The sequence below is a fragment of the Lepisma saccharinum genome, chromosome 12 (genome assembly GCF_977018435.1).
Source record: "Lepisma saccharinum chromosome 12, izLepSacc3.1, whole genome shotgun sequence".
NCBI classification, from domain to species: Eukaryota; Metazoa; Arthropoda; class Insecta; order Zygentoma; family Lepismatidae; genus Lepisma; species Lepisma saccharinum.
Window position 1 is genome coordinate 43,470,065 of NC_139240.1, and position 22,322 is coordinate 43,492,386.

Below are 22,322 nucleotides of genomic sequence, written 5' to 3' on the forward strand. Positions count from 1 at the left end.
AAACCAAGATTCTACTGCTGCGTTACTGAACCTACCAATGGGCAACTCACTTCCAGTAGGAAGCAGTAGCCGAGACCAGAGAACAACATATGGTATGTACTTTTTGATTATTATATCCCCCATTTTTGGACAGTAGTACTCATTTATTTCATTTCCAGCTTCATCGCAAATATTTACAGGGACAAGGCTGTTAAAGTGCTGGAAGTACGGACTGGCTTTGTATATTGTTTTCATGTCAGGCATGTCACAGACTTCAACCTCAAAATCTGTGGCTTCATTTGCGAAGTGTGGAACACCAAATGTTTGAAGAAGAGAAAAAGATTCCACGACTTTATCATTTTTATATTTGCTGCACAATATTATCAAAAGGTTTGAAAAAATTACCTCTTGTTGCGATAGTGAGGTTGAATTTGCTAGCATTCCAACAGATTCTAGTACAAAACGCTTACACTGCTTGTCATTTGTTACCTTCTTCGCATCCTGGGCTACAATATGCATAAAATGAGCAACACATACATGCAGTTGGATTACTTGAAGTTTGCTACCCATGTTAACATTGGTGGTCAACATGGTGTACGTTAATTTCAAGTAACTCAACATAGACATCTTATTCCACGCTAAAAGGACTGCATTCATTAAGGCGTAACTAAAGTCCGTGACAACATGAGAAAACACTGGCCACCTCTTGAACTCTGCATAAAAAAAAGCTCTGAATGAAAGAAGAAAACCTGCAATCTGAGCAGTGTTGTGCACTGTGGAAATCATTTCCATTACAGGGAACGATTTTCCCTTGAAACTTATAACTCCGGCATAATAAAGAGGTCTTTTTTCCATTATGTCTAATGAGCGTATTACGGAGCCTGTCGCATCAAAATGCAATATGGAGGTTTCCGGTTGCTTCGCAGATGAATACAACTTCAATACCTCAAGCTGCTGCTTACTGTACATGTATGTACAGAATGGCAAACTCACATATTGAACATATCGGTTTGGTGATTCAATAGTTTCGGCATATTCCAAACATAAATCGAGAAAATCATCTTGTGATTTATCACCTTTTGACAGAGCTTCAGATCTTACTTTGCGAATGACTGCCTCGGATTTAATACCCTGGCAATTTCCTGCCTTAATAGCCTCAACATCGGCTGCAGATATTTCATTTTGGATATAGGCAGCAGGCTTTGTGTGAAGCAAACGGTCTTGAGCTATTATCCTATCCACTCCTCTCAACTGACTGGTTTTCTTCTTTCCACCATGATTTACAGTGCCCTTACACCATACTTTAAAACAAACTTGTTCTGTGGGGTTCGGGTTTGCTGTCATGACAAATTTCATGCACCCTTCAAACGAACATTTTGCATAAACTTTAACCAATGGACAAGACTTTCGTTTCTTACTATTAATCCTACTTTCTTTTATTACAAGTATGCAACCCTTATTTATTTCAAAAAATTTCTTTCTAGCAAGAGATGGCCAAACGGATTTGTTCATGTGATCACCTTCATATACTGAACACCATTCATCAGAATTAAGAAAAAACGATCCACAATAATCCATATCTTTATGTCTAGTTCTACTGGCAGATTTAACACTGGGAGATCTATCAGACACACGAGGCAAAGAAGTGGAAGATTTTTGTAAAACATCGCCTTCAGGAAGGTCAGTCGAATTACCAACATAATTGAAAACTTTCGAAACACTCATGGCAGTTGTCTCATGTGATTTTCTGATTGTGTCAATTCCATCAGAAGGATTACTTTCACGATTTGGAAGAAGAGCGTTAGAAAAATTATCATTGTATTGTGTTTGACTATTTCCTAAGCACATGGAATTAACAACACAATCTTTAGGTTCTTTCGACTGACTGACCATGTTGTCAGATTCACCTTCTTCCACAGAAATGACACAATCATTTGAATCACCAACAGATATATCATCATTCACATTTTTTAACTCTGAATCCAATATACAGAATACCTTTTCTGAAGACGAGTTTATGCGACCTGTATTATAACCTCTTCTGGAGGCAATAAGCCGTCTACATTCAGCCTTCACAGGTCCACGATTCCAAACATTCCACAACCTACGTCTCAATACATGACTATTTTGACCGAAAAAATGCTGTGCGGCTAATGCAATAACAGATTTTTTACCACATCCCTTAACGTGTGATACATTGGTTACCTTTCTACTTACGAAATCTGCAAACTCATGCTTATCAAAACTGCTTTCAAACGCCATCTCGATGCACCAAAAATCCTGTCTTGAACACTCACTAACAGACCGAAACGAGTAAGTACTCACGCAATATCACTCGCTAATGCAAATGCAATTGGTTCCCAAACACGCCCGGAAGACAGGGGACAGCAGCTACGGTTTTTTTTTTGTTTTTTTCGATTCTACCTCGATAACAGTAGCTCAGGCCCGTTGCCTTTTCGCTAGCTTATCAGCGTGCAGACCCACCAGGTAAGGCAGTGCCTGCGTCCCTACCGCTGAACACCTTAGAACGATTTAAACTTCCCGCGCGAACTATCTGAAAATGTCTACCCAGCGCAGAGGCGACAAATCACAGCAGAGCTCTTCCCACGACGATCTTCACTCGGCGGAATCTGGACGCGAAAAGAGGCCGCTCCGTTTTCAACTACCGTAATTATACTCTTCCAGCGAGAGGCGTGTTCGCGAGATCCAATAACATTTTGAGATTTGGCCACAGCGACAAGTGCGGGAGTATAAGATGAAGATGTCTCTGCTTTGATCTTTCATTCGCAGCACGAAGATTGTTTTTGCAATTTTTGGATAGTTGAATCTTTATCATAGCAAAGCTCGTAAGGAATGGAAGCTCGATTCGGAGTATATACTTTGGTAGGAGACAGCCTCCTGTTACGATTTTGGGAGTTCATCACTGGCAATGAAATCCACAAAAACCGTAAGTACAACCACATTTTTTTCCTCTTCCTTATACTCCATAATTATTATGGGCCACGTAGAGACGAGCGAATAGTACTCTCACCTTTAATGCAAGTGGTCTCGGGTCTGATCCTGGCATGAGTTCTGAAATGTTAATGTCTACACATGATTCTGAGGAAAAAAAATAATTAATTGACAAACTCTTGTCTTTGAATGCGAAATGTAACATAGTTAAGGGCTGCTCGTGTGATAATTGTATTATTTTCCATCCATAAGGTGACGGGGTGAGAAAATGCGGGTTATGTGTCAGCGGGCAGACAACGAGTGATCTTCTGCGGCGACTGCATTCTGAAGAGACAAATCTTAGATACTGCAAGATAATTCTCATGGTTGGGACGAACGATATGTTAAAGGCAAGTTATATATTTTGATTAGCTGTATTCCGAATGTTTTAGTACAAAGAACGGCAGTGAACATTGTTACTTCTGAAATAGTATCTTCAATGTAAATATATTTCTAGTTCCATGTTCAATTGATAGATTGAACGAGTTAGTGTTTTAAATTCACTATGCACATGAAAGGTAATCGTGACTGGATCCACGGTTTACAGTGAGATATGAACCACTAATTTTGTCTCCCACGGGTATCGAACCCGGGACCCCTTCATCGCAAGGCCACGAGGCTACCAGTACGCCATCGGAGAGGCCAGCTTTCAAGTATTTCATGTATATGCCGTGTGAACATGTAGAATGAGCTAATAGTTCTTTATTTTCAGGGAAAAGAGGCAGGCTATATAACAAACAACATACGATGCATCATTGAAATTTTGGAGAGGATGGGAAACTCTGTTACAATACTTGTTCCACCTGTTGTTCCGTATATGATGAAGAATAAGGAATGTCGTGAAAACTTCAAAAAATTTAAAGACGGCTTGGAGTCTCTGAAGGCATGTGAGTAGCTTTCTTCTATCATGAAAATTCAGTTATTAAATGCTCGTTTTGACATACACATATCTCGAAATGTTAAATTCATTCTCATCGTTCGTGTATGATAACGTACGAAAAGATTGGGCAATTGCTTTATTTTCAACTGTATTTATTGTAACTACTTTGATTATATTATAGCAGAAAATTCATGCATTTTCCTCATACATATCTTGTTTCTCTATTCAGGTAACCGGAATTTTTTAAATGTCGGACGACTATTCCAAAGAAGAGATGGACACGTGCTACATTCCTTGTTTGAAAGGTTAGTCTTATGGTGTTTTCTTCCCTTTTGTGTATATTGCCCTAAAATTACTGCTGTAAACATTGGTTTCTTGGCATAGAAAAACAGTTCTAAGAGACACTGTAATATCACATAAAGAGATAGCATAATGTTGGAAAATATAGAAAATATATATAATATGAAGTAAGCTTTGTTCTTAACATCGAGTCCTGAATTCCTGCATGGGTTCAAAAGTACATTCAAAGATTTTCTTTTATAGGAGATATGGAAGAAGCTCCAGGACAGACTTAGTTCACTGGAATAAGGATGGAATGCTGGCCGTGAAAAACTTTCTAGAACTGAATCTATAACAGCAGGAGTAACAGGGACAGGTTGTATTGAAATTCGGACAATGCGGAGAAATTTCCTCTGCAAAAAGACAGCTATACATGTGACAAGGTATTTACGAAAGAAATACAGCAATTAAAATTAAAAAAATAATATGTTTCTGTATTTTGGTTGGGAATGGAATTTTATATTGCACTTTAATAACATTTAATGGTCATTCTGTGTCAGTCCCCTACATTTAAGAGAGAATTCTTTCTAAATATTAACTGTCCTTCCTTCCTACCTTTAGAAATGATTTTGTGCTGCTGCATTAGAGTTCTTGCCTGAAAGTATGCATGCAGGCTTGTGTGTGAGAGTTGACAATTAGTTTATATTTAGAACACTTATACAAAATACACAAATATAAAGACTCCAATACTTAATTCTATATTCCCGAATAGTATTGTTAGATGATTTTGACAATTGTATCTTCACTTTTTTTTTCTGTTTTCTGCTTTTTTTTTCTTTCTTTTTTCCCCAGGTTGACCCCGGAGAGATGACAAGGTTCCTTTTAAGGAACCGCCCCCTGAGGAAGGTACTGACTGGCGTTTTACAGTTTAACAAGACCCGGTCCTTACCTTTCTTTGTGGGCCTTGAAAAATCTTCTGCCGGAACATTTGTTGTTCCTAACGAGTCATTGACATGCTTACGGCGCCGGCTGGCGCCGGACTGAATTGTGAACATTTCGGAGCTTATTGTCTTACGTGAGCGTGATACTGTATCCGGCTGTGCAAATATCCACCATAGAGCAGTGTGTAACGTGACTTCCTTGTCATCAAGGAGTCCGTGGTTCGAATCCTGGCCGAGGGTGCCAAACCGTCCGGAGTAGGTGGATCCGACCTGCCGGTTATTAAGACGTGGATGATTTCGAGATCCCTTTCAGGATATGCACCAGGACGACTCAGTTCGCTCATTTCCGATCGTTATCGACCATGAAATTAACCGATAACGAGCTTTCTTTTAATTATTTTTTGCTTTCGAGTTACAACAGAATCTGGCGATGTTTTATGGAAAATTGCATTTATTTATTATTAACTATTTTACAGGTTTTTTTCCCCTCCAAACCCCTTTCCCATCGCCAGTTTTTGTCGTCGCTCATGCGTGAATTTTCATTTCAGTAAATCATGTGTGGTAATGCATGAAAAATATGTGAATTCCCCTTACAAATTTCGTTCATCAAAAGTAGAGTATTATCAAGTGCTTAATTAACCTAAAGTAAAACACCCAAGTTAAGACAAGGGAAAAGTTGAAAATACCGCAAGGTCACTCGCTCCACAGGCTGCCATGGGAAAGGAATGTACTGGTTTTCCTATTTCCCCCTCAGCTGGTGGCGGCAAGGAGCATACAAGGGAGAGATACTGAGATTACCATGACAGGTTAAGGGCCTCTTTCCTTTTCCTCCTCAGTGCAATGGACCTGTAGTTGCTACCTCTCACATGTTATTTGGAATTTAGAAAACTATGAAACGAAATGTATTTGGTTTAACTGGTTCAATATGAAAACATAAACTGGTTCCTGTAAATTACAATACTTTCTTTATCGATGTACCTAACATTATTATTATTTTTTTGTTATGAAAACTAGAAATTACGATTTCTTGTACAATGCATTCTAGTGCTTTGGCAAGTTTAAGTTACCAATGTCAATTTCCAAGGGATAGGGTCGTCGTACCTGTTTGATCCCCTCCCGACACCAGTGGGTTCATTTTATATGACACCCGAGTATGCAAATGAAACCCTGTCCCAATTCTCTCGGGTCCTAAGGGGGAAGGGAGACTGGCGTACTACTCTGTGAATGAGCAGACAGGGTTAAAGCCCTCTTCTAAGTTTTGGACCCAAATCTGAAAAACAAATTTTGTTTTACTTTACTTGACTTTTTCGGCACTTTTGGCTAATCGCGAAGGTGAGGATGTTATGATGAAATTGATGAAGGGACACTCACTAAAAGAATGCTCTGTGCTTAGAATTCGTCTGCGATGACGTCCGGCAGGGTGCAGTAGAGATCGATTGATTTGCTGTTTTAAGTCCACTTTATGCACAGGAAGGCTAATCGGGACTGAACCTACAGTTTAAAGTGGGATCCGAACCACCGGTTATCGAACCCGGGACCCCTTGATTAGAAGGCGACGACGCTACCACTGCGCTATCGGGAAGGCCCAGGATGCAGTAAAGAACTCGGAAAATGTCCACTGGTAAATGCAACTCCCCCCCCCCCCTTCTTCATGGAAATAACCACCCGTTTCTCGCTGAAGAACTTCTACAACAAATGCTAAAAGAGGTAACTGCGATATATTTTATCGTGCATCCTACTGAAATGCCTCGATTGCAGCCTGCAGAATAAATAATGAAATTTTCGTCTATGGCATTAATGCTTTGTTTACGGTTTTGGAAGGGTTCTCGAGTCTTTTGTTATTGTTGTTGCATATTAGCAACCAGACTAACGTATGAAAGGATTTTTTTTAATGCGAGTACCGTGTAAAAATTGTATTTCAACATGTTCACATAGACTGTATGACTATTTTCTTTCAAGGAAGATTGATTATATCTGCTATTCCTTGAGGAATATTGTTATGTTTTGTTTATATTTCAAATTTTATTCATGGTGTAACGCGTTCTCTCTGTGTGTGTACGATAGGCAGATGAGAGATGACAAACCATATTAACCAGTACTGAAAAAGAGTTCTTCATTGTTATTACAGTCATCCCAGGCCCCCTGGCGTCGTAGCGCGATGTGCTAACCACTCCACCACCGGGGCGGCTGTTTCCGAATTCCAAAGACTACATAGGCGACTATCAGTTTGCGATACAAACATGAAACTTGGTATGCTAATAGAATAACAATTCCAGAGACGAAAATAAAACAAAGGGAAGAAGATAACTTTTAGATGTTTCTGTTTGGAAACTGACAATAGCATAATTATAATAAGGAAGGCTCGGAAGTTGACGGAAAATATTTTTTCCTTTCTACTGGCCTTGAACACAATGCTAAACCTGAAATCAATCAGTTCCCCCAGAATTACAACCAGAGAACACTGCTTTCATCTTTCAATTTTCGGCTGTCTTTATCTTTTAAATAATTTTTATTTTGCCGTTCTTTATTTCACCAAACAACGGGGTTTATCTAGTTATTATACTACTCTCTTGTACTTTATGAAATATGTGTAGCTTACATTGCACGAACGAAATTTATTGTGAGTTATTTTTTTAATAATAAACTCGCATCATCTTACTAACCTGCGGGACGAATTTAAACTTATGGGAAGATGGCATACAACAAGAAATTAAACACGCCCTTGGTGGTCAGTTAGTTTTGATATTTGAGTACGCCGGTTGACCTCCACCCTTTTTCCTTCCCGGCGCTGGCCCCCGTGGCGGAGCGGTTGCCACATCCCAGTACAGCGGCAGGGGTCCCGGGTCGGCATGGATCTTTGTGAGTGTCCTTTCTTCATATCATCACTCATCCCCATCTTTGCAAATTAGCCAAAATTGGCACAAAAACGGAAGTAAAATAAATCAAATGGTAGCGTCCTCGCCTTGTAATCAAGAGGTCCCGGGTTCGATACCCGGTGGGGGCACATAGTAGTTCGGATCCCACTTTAAACTGTAGGTCCAGTCCCGATTAGCCTTACTGTGCGTAAAGTGGACTTCAATCACCAAATTACTCCCATCCTTCCATTGGGGGGCGGTGGAGGCCGTCTGGGAAAGTTCCGATGGAGATACAACCCTCCCCCCCCCCCGAAGTTTTTGTGAAAGCCAAATTTTAAAATGAAAGTAGTACTAAATTCTGTGATTTATTTAGATCATTTTCCTTTAATTTCCTACCTATTTTGGCTAATTGTGCAGATGAGGATGAGAGCGACGAAGTTTCAAAGAACATTAGACCCATCCCAGAATTCAAACCTAGGACCCCTGGAGTTGTAGCACACTGTCCTAACTACTCCACTACAGAGGAGGACTGAAGGGTTTAAAAAATCGACAAACACTTAGTGATGAATGCAACCGCCTCCATTACAATTGCCACCAATTACAGTGTGCATAGCTGAAAACTTACTTTGGAGGGAAGAGGGTAGAATAGGACATGAGGCTTATCTTTGGGGGAGGGGGGAAAATCGAAAAGTTTTGCATCTATGACATACATTTCTTCCAAAACTACTTTGCTAATAACTGGTACATATGCAACATCAAAAAATGTGTTGTTCCTTAATAATTCGATCAGTGACAACTTGCTTCATTTAATTTATTTGTGTGTGCTAATTTAATTAATCTTATAGAGGAGAAAACACCAAACAGGCACAAGTTTCTGCCACATGCCATAAATTTAGCAAACTCAAAGTCTGTAAACAGCTTTCATTATTGGAGGTGAAAACCTGCATGGGGAAGGAAATTCCACAAGGTCACTTCACCTTGCAGGTGGCCCTCGGAGCAACATATCAAGAGAACTCCCCCGCCCTCCCATCAGTCTAAGAAAGCTGCAAAGAGAAAGAGAACACCTGAAAAAAAGTAATGAACTTCCTTTATGTATCCTGGACTTTACAAACACTAACAAATAACAAGCTTACAGATTACTCTGTCCCAATATTGTCGATTTTGATCAAAGCATGGAAAGATACATTTAACAACCGCCCCTCCGCCCGATCACGTCTGCGCTCAAACGCGGAAAAAAAAATACGCGGCAGGATCACTAACGGTTCTATACGACGAGAAAAGAGGGTTTTTTTTTGTGGGATGTTTATGTTTCTTAATTTTTAAAGGTGACGGCTTACTCTCTTTTAAATGTGTTCCTTGATTTTTGTTCTTTATTTTAAAAGCAAAAAATGAAAGTTTCTGAATGTAATTCGTGGCTGGGTCGGTAACGGTTCCATATGGCGAGAAACGAGTTTTCTTTAATCCCTTGTTGCTTTTGAGGTACAACAGAATCTCGCGAACGTGGATAGATGAGATGGAAATTGACGCTTATTAATTGTTAACTTTGTTACAGTCGGTTGCTCATCTAAACCCCTTCCTGATCACCAGTTTTGTCGTCGCTCATGCATGATTTTCCTTTTCAGTAAATCATGTGTGGTCATGGATGAAAGGTATGTGAATTTCCCTTACAAATTTCCTTCACTTAAAGTAGAGTATATGAACTCTTTAATTAACCTAAAGTAAACATCCAAGTTAAGAGGAGGGAAGAGTTGAGAATACCCCAAGGTCACTCGCTCCACAGGCTGCCATGTGAAAGGAATGCACCAGTTTTCCTATTTCCCCCTGGGCTGGTGGCGGCAAGGAGCATACAAGGGAGAGATACTGAGATTACCATGACAGGTTAAGGGGATTGGAGTAAGCCTCTTTCATTTTCCTCCTCTGTGCAATGAACCTGTAGTTGATACCTCTGGCATGTGATTTGGAATTTTGAAAACTGTGAATCCAAATGTTCTTTCCTTGAACTGGTCCTATATGAAAACGTAAGCTGGTTAATGTAATTTGTAGTACTGTTATTTAAAGATTTTTTGGCTTCGGAATTCTGTTTGATTAACTAGGAAGAATTTTATTCCTGTTATGAAACTAATATTCTATGTATTAAAATCACTAAATGGAACTTCGATTGGTCTTAGGGGCCCAAAATGCAATTCGTGGCTGGACCGGTAACGGTCGCATATCGCGAGAAATAAGTCATTTTTGGGATGGTTATATCTTCGTTATTTGTGGACAGTCACCGTATAAACTTTTTTTGGTTGTGTTCCTTGATGTTTATTCTTTATTTGTAAAGTCATGAAATGGAATTTTGATTCGTTCTAAGAACCCAAAATGCAATTCGTGGCTGGACCGGTAACGGTCGCATATCGCGAGAAATAAGTCATTTTTGGGATGGTTATATCTTCGTTATTTGTTGAAAGTCACCGTATAAACTTTTTTTGGTTGTGTTCCTTGATGTTTATTCTTTGTATTAAAATCATTAAATTGAACTTTGATTGGTCTTAGGCGCCGAAAATGCAATTCGTGGCTGGACCGGTAACGGTCGCATATCGCGAGAAATAAGTCATTTTTGGGATGGTTATATCTTCGTTATTTGTGGACAGTCACCGTATAAACTTTTTTTGGTTGTGTTCCGTGATGTTTATTCTTTATTTGTAAAGTCATGAAATGGAATTTTGATTCGTTCTAAGAACCCAAAATGCAATTCGTGGCTGGACCGGTAACGGTCGCATATCGCGAGAAATAAGTCATTTTTGGGATGGTTATATCTTCGTTATTTGTTGAAAGTCACCGTATAAACTTTTTTTGGTTGTGTTCCTTGATGTTTATTCTTTGTATTAAAATCATTAAATTGAACTTTGATTGGTCTTAGGCGCCGAAAATGCAATTCGTGGCTGGACCGGTAACGGTCGCATATCGCGAGAAATAAGTCATTTTTGGGATGGTTATATCTTCGTTATTTGTGGACAGTCACCGTATAAACTTTTTTTGGTTGTGTTCCTTGATGTTTATTCTTTATTTGTAAAGTCATGAAATGGAATTTTGATTCGTTCTAAGAACCCAAAATGCAATTCGTGGCTGGACCGGTAACGGTCGCATATCGCGAGAAATAAGTCATTTTTGGGATGGTTATATCTTCGTTATTTGTTGAAAGTCACCGTATAAACTTTTTTTGGTTGTGTTCCTTGATGTTTATTCTTTGTATTAAAATCATTAAATTGAACTTTGATTGGTCTTAGGCGCCGAAAATGCAATTCGTGGCTGGACCGGTAACGGTCGCATATCGCGAGAAATAAGTCATTTTTGGGATGGTTATATCTTCGTTATTTGTGGACAGTCACCGTATAAACTTTTTTTGGTTGTGTTCCTTGATGTTTATTCTTTATTTGTAAAGTCATGAAATGGAATTTTGATTCGTTCTAAGAACCCAAAATGCAATTCGTGCCTGGACCGGTAACGGTCGCATATCGCGAGAAATAAGTCATTTTTGGGATGGTTATATCTTCGTTATTTGTGGACAGTCACCGTATAAACTTTTTTTGGTTGTGTTCCTTGATGTTTATTCTTTATTTGTAAAGTCATGAAATGGAATTTTGATTCGTTCTAAGAACCCAAAATGCAATTCGTGGCTGGACCGGTAACGGTCGCATATCGCGAGAAATAAGTCATTTTTGGGATGGTTATATCTTCGTTATTTGTTGAAAGTCACCGTATAAACTTTTTTGGTTGTGTTCCTTGATGTTTATTCTTTGTATTAAAATCATTAAATTGAACTTTGATTTGTCTTAGGCGCCGAAAATGCAATTCGTGGCTGGACCGGTAACGGTCGCAAATCGCGAGAAATAAGTCATTTTTGGGATGGTTATATCTTCGTTATTTGTTGACAGTCACCGTATAAACTTTTTTTGGTTGTGTTCCTTGATGTTTATTCTTTATTTGTAAAGTCATGAAATGGAATTTTGATTCGTTCTAAGAACCCAAAATGCAATTCGTGGCTGGACCGGTAACGGTCGCAAATCGCGAGAAATAAGTCATTTTTGGGATGGTTATATCTTCGTTATTTGTGGACAGTCACCGTATAAACTTTTTTTGGTTGTGTTCCTTGATGTTTGTTCTTTATTTGTAAAGTCATGAAATGGATTTTTCATTCGTTCTAAGAACCATAATGCAATTCGTGGCTGGACCGGTAACGGTCGCATATCGCGAGAAATAAGTCATTTTTGGGATGGTTATATCTTCGTTATTTGTGGACAGTCACCGTATAAACTTTTTTTGGTTGTGTTCCTTGATGTTTATTCTTTATTTGTAAAGTCATGAAATGGAATTTTGATTCGTTCTAAGAACCCAAAATGCAATTCGTGCCTGGACCGGTAACGGTCGCATATCGCGAGAAATAAGTCATTTTTGGGATGGTTATATCTTCGTTATTTGTTGAAAGTCACCGTATAAACTTTTTTTGGTTGTGTTCCTTGATGTTTATTCTTTGTATTAAAATCATTAAATTGAACTTTGATTGGTCTTAGGCGCCGAAAATGCAATTCGTGGCTGGACCGGTAACGGTCGCATATCGCGAGAAATAAGTCATTTTTGGGATGGTTATATCTTCGTTATTTGTGGACAGTCACCGTATAAACTTTTTTTGGTTGTGTTCCTTGATGTTTATTCTTTATTTGTAAAGTCATGAAATGGAATTTTGATTCGTTCTAAGAACCCAAAATGCAATTCGTGGCTGGACCGGTAACGGTCGCATATCGCGAGAAATAAGTCATTTTTGGGATGGTTATATCTTCGTTATTTGTTGAAAGTCACCGTATAAACTTTTTTTGGTTGTGTTCCTTGATGTTTATTCTTTGTATTAAAATCATTAAATTGAACTTTGATTGGTCTTAGGCGCCGAAAATGCAATTCGTGGCTGGACCGGTAACGGTCGCATATCGCGAGAAATAAGTCATTTTTGGGATGGTTATATCTTCGTTATTTGTGGACAGTCACCGTATAAACTTTTTTTGGTTGTGTTCCTTGATGTTTATTCTTTATTTGTAAAGTCATGAAATGGAATTTTGATTCGTTCTAAGAACCCAAAATGCAATTCGTGGCTGGACCGGTAACGGTCGCATATCGCGAGAAATAAGTCATTTTTGGGATGGTTATATCTTCGTTATTTGTTGAAAGTCACCGTATAAACTTTTTTTGGTTGTGTTCCTTGATGTTTATTCTTTGTATTAAAATCATTAAATTGAACTTTGATTGGTCTTAGGCGCCGAAAATGCAATTCGTGGCTGGACCGGTAACGGTCGCATATCGCGAGAAATAAGTCATTTTTGGGATGGTTATATCTTCGTTATTTGTGGACAGTCACCGTATAAACTTTTTTTGGTTGTGTTCCTTGATGTTTATTCTTTATTTGTAAAGTCATGAAATGGAATTTTGATTCGTTCTAAGAACCCAAAATGCAATTCGTGGCTGGACCGGTAACGGTCGCATATCGCGAGAAATAAGTCATTTTTGGGATGGTTATATCTTCGTTATTTGTTGAAAGTCACCGTATAAACTTTTTTTGGTTGTGTTCCTTGATGTTTATTCTTTGTATTAAAATCATTAAATTGAACTTTGATTGGTCTTAGGCGCCGAAAATGCAATTCGTGGCTGGACCGGTAACGGTCGCATATCGCGAGAAATAAGTCATTTTTGGGATGGTTATATCTTCGTTATTTGTGGACAGTCACCGTATAAACTTTTTTTGGTTGTGTTCCTTGATGTTTATTCTTTATTTGTAAAGTCATGAAATGGAATTTTGATTCGTTCTAAGAACCCAAAATGCAATTCGTGGCTGGACCGGTAACGGTCGCATATCGCGAGAAATAAGTCATTTTTGGGATGGTTATATCTTCGTTATTTGTTGAAAGTCACCGTATAAACTTTTTTTGGTTGTGTTCCTTGATGTTTATTCTTTGTATTAAAATCATTAAATTGAACTTTGATTGGTTTTAGGCGCCGAAAATGCAATTCGTGGCTGGACCGGTAACGGTCGCATATCGCGAGAAATAAGTCATTTTTGGGATGGTTATATCTTCGTTATTTGTGGACAGTCACCGTATAAACTTTTTTTGGTTGTGTTCCTTGATGTTTATTCTTTATTTGTAAAGTCATGAAATGGAATTTTGATTCGTTCTAAGAACCCAAAATGCAATTCGTGGCTGGACCGGTAACGGTCGCATATCGCGAGAAATAAGTCATTTTTGGGATGGTTATATCTTCGTTATTTGTTGAAAGTCACCGTATAAACTTTTTTTGGTTGTGTTCCTTGATGTTTATTCTTTGTATTAAAATCATTAAATTGAACTTTGATTGGTCTTAGGCGCCGAAAATGCAATTCGTGGCTGGACCGGTAACGGTCGCATATCGCGAGAAATAAGTCATTTTTGGGATGGTTATATCTTCGTTATTTGTGGACAGTCACCGTATAAACTTTTTTTGGTTGTGTTCCTTGATGTTTATTCTTTATTTGTAAAGTCATGAAATGGAATTTTGATTCGTTCTAAGAACCCAAAATGCAATTCGTGGCTGGACCGGTAACGGTCGCATATCGCGAGAAATAAGTCATTTTTGGGATGGTTATATCTTCGTTATTTGTTGAAAGTCACCGTATAAACTTTTTTTGGTTGTGTTCCTTGATGTTTATTCTTTGTATTAAAATCATTAAATTGAACTTTGATTGGTCTTAGGCGCCGAAAATGCAATTCGTGGCTGGACCGGTAACGGTCGCATATCGCGAGAAATAAGTCATTTTTGGGATGGTTATATCTTCGTTATTTGTGGACAGTCACCGTATATAAAGTTTTTTTGGTTGTGTTCCTTGATGTTTATTCTTTATTTGTAAAGTCATGAAATGGAATTTTGATTCGTTCTAAGAACCCAAAATGCAATTCGTGGCTGGACAGGTAACGGTCGCATATCGCGAGAAATAAGTCATTTTTGGGACTGTTATATCTTCGTTATTTGTTGAAAGTCACCGTATAAACTTTTTTTGGTTGTGTTCCTTGATGTTTATTCTTTATTTGTAAAGTCATGAAATGGAATTTTGATTCGTTCTAAGAACCCAAAATGCAATTCGTGGCTGGACCGGTAACGGTCGCATATCGCGAGAAATAAGTCATTTTTGGGATGGTTATATCTTCGTTATTTGTTGAAAGTCACCGTATAAACTTTTTTTGGTTGTGTTCCTTGATGTTTATTCTTTGTATTAAAATCATTAAATTGAACTTTGATTGGTCTTAGGCGCCGAAAATGCAATTCGTGGCTGGACCGGTAACGGTCGCATATCGCGAGAAATAAGTCATTTTTGGGATGGTTATATCTTCGTTATTTGTGGACAGTCACCGTATATAAAGTTTTTTTGGTTGTGTTCCTTGATGTTTATTCTTTATTTGTAAAGTCATGAAATGGAATTTTGATTCGTTCTAAGAACCCAAAATGCAATTCGTGGCTGGACAGGTAACGGTCGCATATCGCGAGAAATAAGTCATTTTTGGGACTGTTATATCTTCGTTATTTGTTGAAAGTCACCGTATAAACTTTTTTTGGTTGTGTTCCTTGATGTTTATTCTTTATTTGTAAAGTCATGAAATGGAATTTTGATTCGTTCTAAGAACCCAAAATGCAATTCGTGGCTGGACCGGTAACGGTCGCATATCGCGAGAAATAAGTCATTTTTGGGATGGTTATATCTTCGTTATTTGTTGAAAGTCACCGTATAAACTTTTTTTGGTTCTGTTCCTTGATGTTTATTCTTTATTTGTAAAGTCATGAAATGGAACTTTCATTGGTCTTAGGGGTCGAAAATGCAAGTCGCGTCTGGAACGGTCACGGTTGCATATGGCGATAAAAGAGTCATTCTTCGGGTGGTTATATCTTCGTTATTTGTAGAAAATTATCGTGAAACTTCATTTCCTTGTGTTCTTTGATGTTTATTCTTTGTATTTCAATCATGAAATTCAACTTTCATGATTTACTACTATCCGAAATGTTCATTTACATATTGCCTGGGAAGGTCTGGTTTCTGGGATTGCAACCCTGCCGTAAGGGGTGCGGCGTGGGCGTGGCTTGTATTTGTGGCTGAGGAAAATGTGGAGAACTTCACAGACGTGCTACTTTATAAATGCTAGGAGAAGGTAGCCTATATCAGCTGAGGTAATACAACCTCAGCTTTTTTGTATTTAATGACTTTCTGGCATGTCAACAAATCTCTACTTTCCCCAATGAACTACCCCTCATTTTTGTATAGGTCTAGTAAACCAATTTAATTATTCTTCCTTCTTGATATTGTATTCTTCTGATTTTGTGAAACAATATTTGTACAACATTGACACGGCCTCCAAGTAACCCGCAATATGTTAACTGATTTCCGAAAAGGATTCTAGGGAAAATTACCTGTAGTAAATCACGAACGTATGGCATAATTCATATTTTAATGACTGCACGTCCTCATAAATGTGTGCATGCTACAATAGTAACATAAGCCTGTGGTACAAGTTCGCGCAGAAATTAATACACTACATACCGAGCAGCTTAATTTTCGATTCATATAGTCACTTTTATTATTTTACTACACATGCGAGCTGTTTTTTTTAAAATACCAACTCTAACTCTAGCCTACAGTCAAACATCAACACTGACGTCCCAAATCAAAACAAATAAGGACATCAAAACAAACTACGAAGGACTTAGTCGCAAACACAATATTGTTTCGTATTATTAATGACTTTAACTGGACACATTTTCCTCTCGACATTTAGCGCATTGTAATTTCATTTATCCTACATTAAAATATGAAATTCGTTATACAATGTATTGCAAAGGTGTAAGGTTTCACTTTCAGAGAAATATCCGAAGAATTTAATCAAAATACAAGCAGTAAATTAAGATGCTGACCTTGATTGGACATCCGAACCATGCTTCAGCAAGTTGTTTTATTCCCTCTTGTCGAATTATTGGAAATTACTTCACATTTCACTCAACCACTATTTTCGGTAAATATTTAACAGTAGCATACTTTCCCACGAAAGGCAGGTCTTCACTACATCCGCACTTTACGGCAAACCGCGCACAAAACTCGCACCGATGTGTACAGAATAAAATGGCCGGCGCAAACGATCACGTGATTTTTAGTTGTACCTACTACATTCGACAGATGTCGTGAGTGTGCGGAAGACACGAAAGGCGCGCTTGTATTTGTATGCGAACAAGAGAAAGAACATTGCATCAAATAATTGATGATTGTTTCTCTTATTATTTAATGCCAGACTTTATTGTTATTCGCCGTTACGAGAACAGTAGAAGTGAGCAGCAGGCCACATAGAACGCCCGAGGAGTTTGTACAATTGACCACCCGAAAACTCAACGCAAAGGAAAATTATGCAATTATAAATAAAAAGATACATATAGTTTTCCAATTTTTATTATTATACATAAGTAGGGAAAAGTTTTTGTTTGGATATGTAATTACCCTGTATTTAATAAGAACAAAGACTGAAGGTCAGACCGTTATGATGTTGAGTGTTGAAATGTTATTGAAGGCGAGGAAATTCACGCAAGTATGTGGCCATCAAGTAAGAGGAATGGCAACCTTAAAAACCATTCAACTTCGCTTGAAGTCTGTTTCAAACATTCAGAAAATTACACGATCAATGAAGATGGTGTCCGCAGCTAAGTACTCGCGAGCAGAACGAGTACTAGCAGACGTTCGACCTTATGGGGAAGGTGCACAGGCTTTTTATGACAAAGCCGAAATTGAGGATGCAGATGATGTACCAAAAAAGCTACTGATTGCAATGACATCAGACAGAGGACTCTGTGGAGGTGCTCATTCTAGTGTTGCCAAGAAAATAAAAAGTTCAATTGAGAGCCATGAAAATATTACTACAAAATTTATTTGTGTGGGAGAAAAAGCAAGAAGCATACTGGAAATGTTGTATGGAGACTATTTTGTCTTAGTCTGTAGTGATGTTGGACGTAAACCACCCATTTTCAAAGATGCATCAAAACTGGCAGAGCAAATTCTAGATAGTGGTTATGAGTATAGCTCTGGGAAGATTGTGTACAATAAGTTTAAATCCATGGCTTCCTTTGTCACATCAGAAATTTCAATATACAGTTTGTCATCTGTAGTAACCGCACCTAAAATTTTACTGTATGATTCCATCGATTCTGAATTAATTCAGTGTTACCTTGAGTATTCACTTGCATCCTTGTTGTACTACTGCATGATTGAAGCAGCATGCAGTGAGCAATCTGCTCGTATGTCAGCTATGGACAATGCCACCAAAAATGCAGGCGAAATGATAACCAAACTACAACAGGAATTCAACCGTTCTCGACAATCACAAATTACTAATGAGTTGATAGAAATTATTTCAGGAGCAGCAGCTTTGAAATAAGACAGCTACTAATCAGCACCCTTTGATTGGTTAGTAGGCATCGTAGTATTGTGCAGTGCCAGTGAAAATAATGATACATGTCTTCAAATACGCTTTTCAAGATAGACTTACATAAGTTTTGTCTGAAATACCTTTATTGCATCTACATAACTGTACCGTTAGTATCCTGTTTTTTTACCTTATATCTTATTCTTAATTGGTACTTGTAGAATTTTTGTTCAAAATGTCTTTATTACATTTACACAAATATGTCTTTAGTATCCTCAGTTTTGCCTTGTATGCTTTAGTTTTGTAACTTTTACATCTTATCCTTAAGTATTTTCCATATATCTTGTTCATGATTGTTAGCAGACTTGCTGTAGTAGATGCTTAACAAATTTATAAAAACAAAAGCCTCTACTAAAGAAAATACACCAAACGATTTAAGAAGTTGTATAATCCCAGTGTTATTGTATAAAGCGAATTAATAAATGTATATTATAACATTAGTAAGTTGCTTTTCATGCCTTCAAACTTCTATAAAGGAAAAGTAATTTGCTTTATTTTCTTTGTATACCCAACCAATAATCACAAATGTAATTTTCAGCATGTTTAACAGAGAAACTTAGGTATTTTCCAGATTAATATTTGAGTATGCTGCTTGATACCTTCTTATCCATGCACATCCATAGTTTGTGTACAAGCAGAGTGTGATGTACATGAGAAGGTCCTTAAATAGAAACTACCTAATCAAGGAGATGTTGACCTCTTTGCACCAGTGTGCCATCATTGTATAGATAACCAGAATTACAAATTAACTGACAAGATTTTGATGATTCAGTGAAGTGTGTTTCAAAATAAATTTTCCGTGTCTACTGGAGACTTTTAATATTTTTTCTTTTGACCTCACAAGTTTCACAAGTGCATTATGTTGTCACAACTTCCATGCACACATACAGCACACACCTATCCAGTAGACGTCTAATGAACATCCTCTGGATATCCATAGGATGTCCTGGAATGTCCAGTAGACATCCATAGGACGTCCCCTGGATATCCATATGTCCGTCCATTCTGTGGATCATTTTTAAACATGTTTTGGACATCCTGTGGATCATTTTTGGATATGTTTTGGGCATTATAGGATGACTTTCGGACATGTTTCGGACATGAGATCACGTGATTTTCTGTATGTTTTTATTTTATTGTGGATAAGGATATATTCTGGACTAAAATTGTACCTAATCTGGACATTATGCTGATATTTTTTGCACATACTTTGGATACGAAAATTACATTCCTGGACTAGATTTACACAAATCGAAGACTTTGAGTACACATATGCTTATAACAAGCAAGCCTGCCTCTCTCTCTCTCTCTCTCTCTCTCTCTCTCTCTCTCTCACACACACACACACACACACACACACACACTCGTGCACTTACACTCACAAATTCACACACACGTATCTACACATCCAAAAAGTACTTGTATTCACATGCATAAGCATAGTAAGCAGCACTTATTCTTCACTACCACGCAAGGTACATCCTCATGCAAACTGTCGTTGTGTTGGAGACGAGACACAAGGAAAGCCTCGTGGCAACTTTCACCTGCTTGGCGCGCATTTGTGACTCACTGAAAAGACAATGGGTCTACGGACAACGCAATTACTGTGGGAGATATTTTTGATTAACGATTTATTACTGCATAATAAAGTTTGAGTACTAACACAATTGAGACTAGATATTATGACTGAATCTTTACACGGATATCAAAACATTTATGTCAAATTTGTGATAACACTTGGACGTAATACCACATATCTCATGAATATCCAGAACGGGACGTCCTATGGATATCCAGAATGGGAGATTCTCTGGATATAAAGGTTGGGATATCCCATAGACGTCTCATGGATATCCCATTCTAGATGTCCAGAATGGGACATCCATAGGACATCTTATGGACATCCACAATATCCATGGATCTGAATTGGACATTGTGGACGTCCCTTGGAGATGTGTGCTGTATGGGAAAGTGCACATTAAAATGAAAAATTGTCAATTGTGAATGCACAAATTGTTTAACTTGCCATGTAATGTGATTTCAGCCACTAATCAGGATTTGACGAATTTAAACAGTAAACATTTAACTTTGGATATCACAAACAGTTCCAAGCAGATAAAACAGCTACAGTTTGCAATGATTATTTACAGACGGAAGACCGGTACACAAATGCCAAGTTAACATTTAATCTCAATCTATCTTTAGTAATATGTAAAACTTCCATAGTTGAGAAATGTGTACATTTTAAGTTTCATAGATTAACCTGATAAATGAAACAGGAACTTTGTGAATATATTTCCTGTTGTACAATCAAAATCAGTATAATTTTATATTTTTAGTAAGACATTAAGGTTCAATGTAATTTTATAGATTATTTTACTCCCAAGTATATTGCAATCAGATGGGTTTTGATCAGGCACGGTTGGCCCTATAGCGCACAGGATCAGTGAACCCCCAGTAATATACGATAATCACCTCGAGAATGAACAATAACCAATGTCTTTACATTTTCACATTATTTCGCTAAAAATTCTACACAATAAGTCATGTATTTGTGCCCGTAATACGGCGAACTCTTTTGCTGAGAAGAAGAAACCGCGAATTGGCCGCCCTGATACAGACCCTCAGTTGAACCCCCACAGGACAGCTCTTGCCATTGTGAAAGCTTCGTGCGGGAGCAGAAGCTCGAGGAGGGTATAGGACAAAATACATGGAAGATGATATTGCAGAACCTATGTCTCCACCCAATGGTCATGCGCAGTTCGTTCTCTCGCAGAAGCCGCGGGGCAAGGCTCCCTTCTCACTGCTTCCTCCCTTCCAGTGTTGCTGTGTGAGATTCAAGTTTGAAGCACATACATTACATATTCAATCTTCTCTTGTATCATTTTTGTACCCAACTTCTTGGAATAAATGCAAGATTGTGGCAGAGATGGATGAGTGGAAACAAATAAAAGCTGGAATTAGATGTGATGAATTAAAATAAAGGAGATACATTACCAAAATAGCTCGTGCATGCAATCAGGGGTTTTTCCTTAAAGGTGGAAACACTTTGGGTTCGCGAAAGAGAAAGAATGGCGCGAAGACATGACTCGGTGTCAATCGTCTCAAGTTTGTCAGTTTTTGAAGTGCTTGGATACTTGTTGGAAAGTATTAAGTGATGCTGCGAGTGAAGCGAGGGATGGACTTTACCTGGGTTATGTCATTTGATGCAGTGTAGGCGTTGCTGTCCACGCAGAAATGCACATAATTAACGTAAACAAACTTCCTTGTCCACTGAAAAAAAGCATGTACTGGTCGACCAGCCCCAAATTTGAACAAACCTGTCTCGTATCAATGAAAGGGTCTCAGGTTCGATTTCCAGTATGCACATGCCATTACTTGCCATTTCCCTTTAATAAATGTAGGACCAGTTCTGATTAGTCGTCATGGACGTCCGGAAGGGGAAAAGGGGGCCGCCCCCCATGGAAATTGAATGTAAACCAAAAATTATATATTACACGCATATAATTTAATTTCAGTCACAGTAATTTTTGGTAATTATTATAAAAGCATTGCAGTAACTTCAGACTGAAGGAGTGTTTTTTGCTCCTCCTGGGGAAAAAAAATATATTACTTGCCCCTACTTGAGGACGTCCATTCCAACTAAACTCAATTTTTTTCATAAAGGCACAATTTATTGTAGTTTCAGCCCTAAATTTATTCGCACACCCCTAATACATAACCTTATACTCCCAGATAAAAAAAAAAAATCTGGACAAATCTTTTAAGCCCTCCCCCCATCCTTTTGTTAGGCGAAGGAAGTTTATTTTGCAGAAACTGAATATATGTCACATGACTTCAGTGAACCAGCCGCGCCTGGTTTTGATTAAGCATTAAATGTTAT

At 38.1% G+C, this 22,322-nt stretch overlaps 1 protein-coding gene and 1 pseudogene across 1 annotated transcript in view; one reads left to right on the forward strand and one right to left on the reverse strand.

Moving 5' to 3' along the window:
- The window catches only part of gus (splA/ryanodine receptor domain and SOCS box containing gustavus), a 164,990-nt gene extending 147,883 nt beyond the window's left edge, over window positions 1-17,107 (reverse strand). Inside the window, exon 1 of the mRNA XM_083132221.1 lies at window positions 16,887-17,107. The gene's annotated coding sequence lies outside the window, so the exon portion shown is untranslated. The remainder of the gene's footprint in view (window positions 1-16,886) is intronic.
- A 62-nt stretch (window positions 17,108-17,169) lies between these two features.
- On the forward strand, window positions 17,170-18,845 carry LOC145996453 (ATP synthase subunit gamma, mitochondrial pseudogene; annotated as a pseudogene).
- The last annotated feature ends 3,477 nt before the right edge of the window (window positions 18,846-22,322 follow it).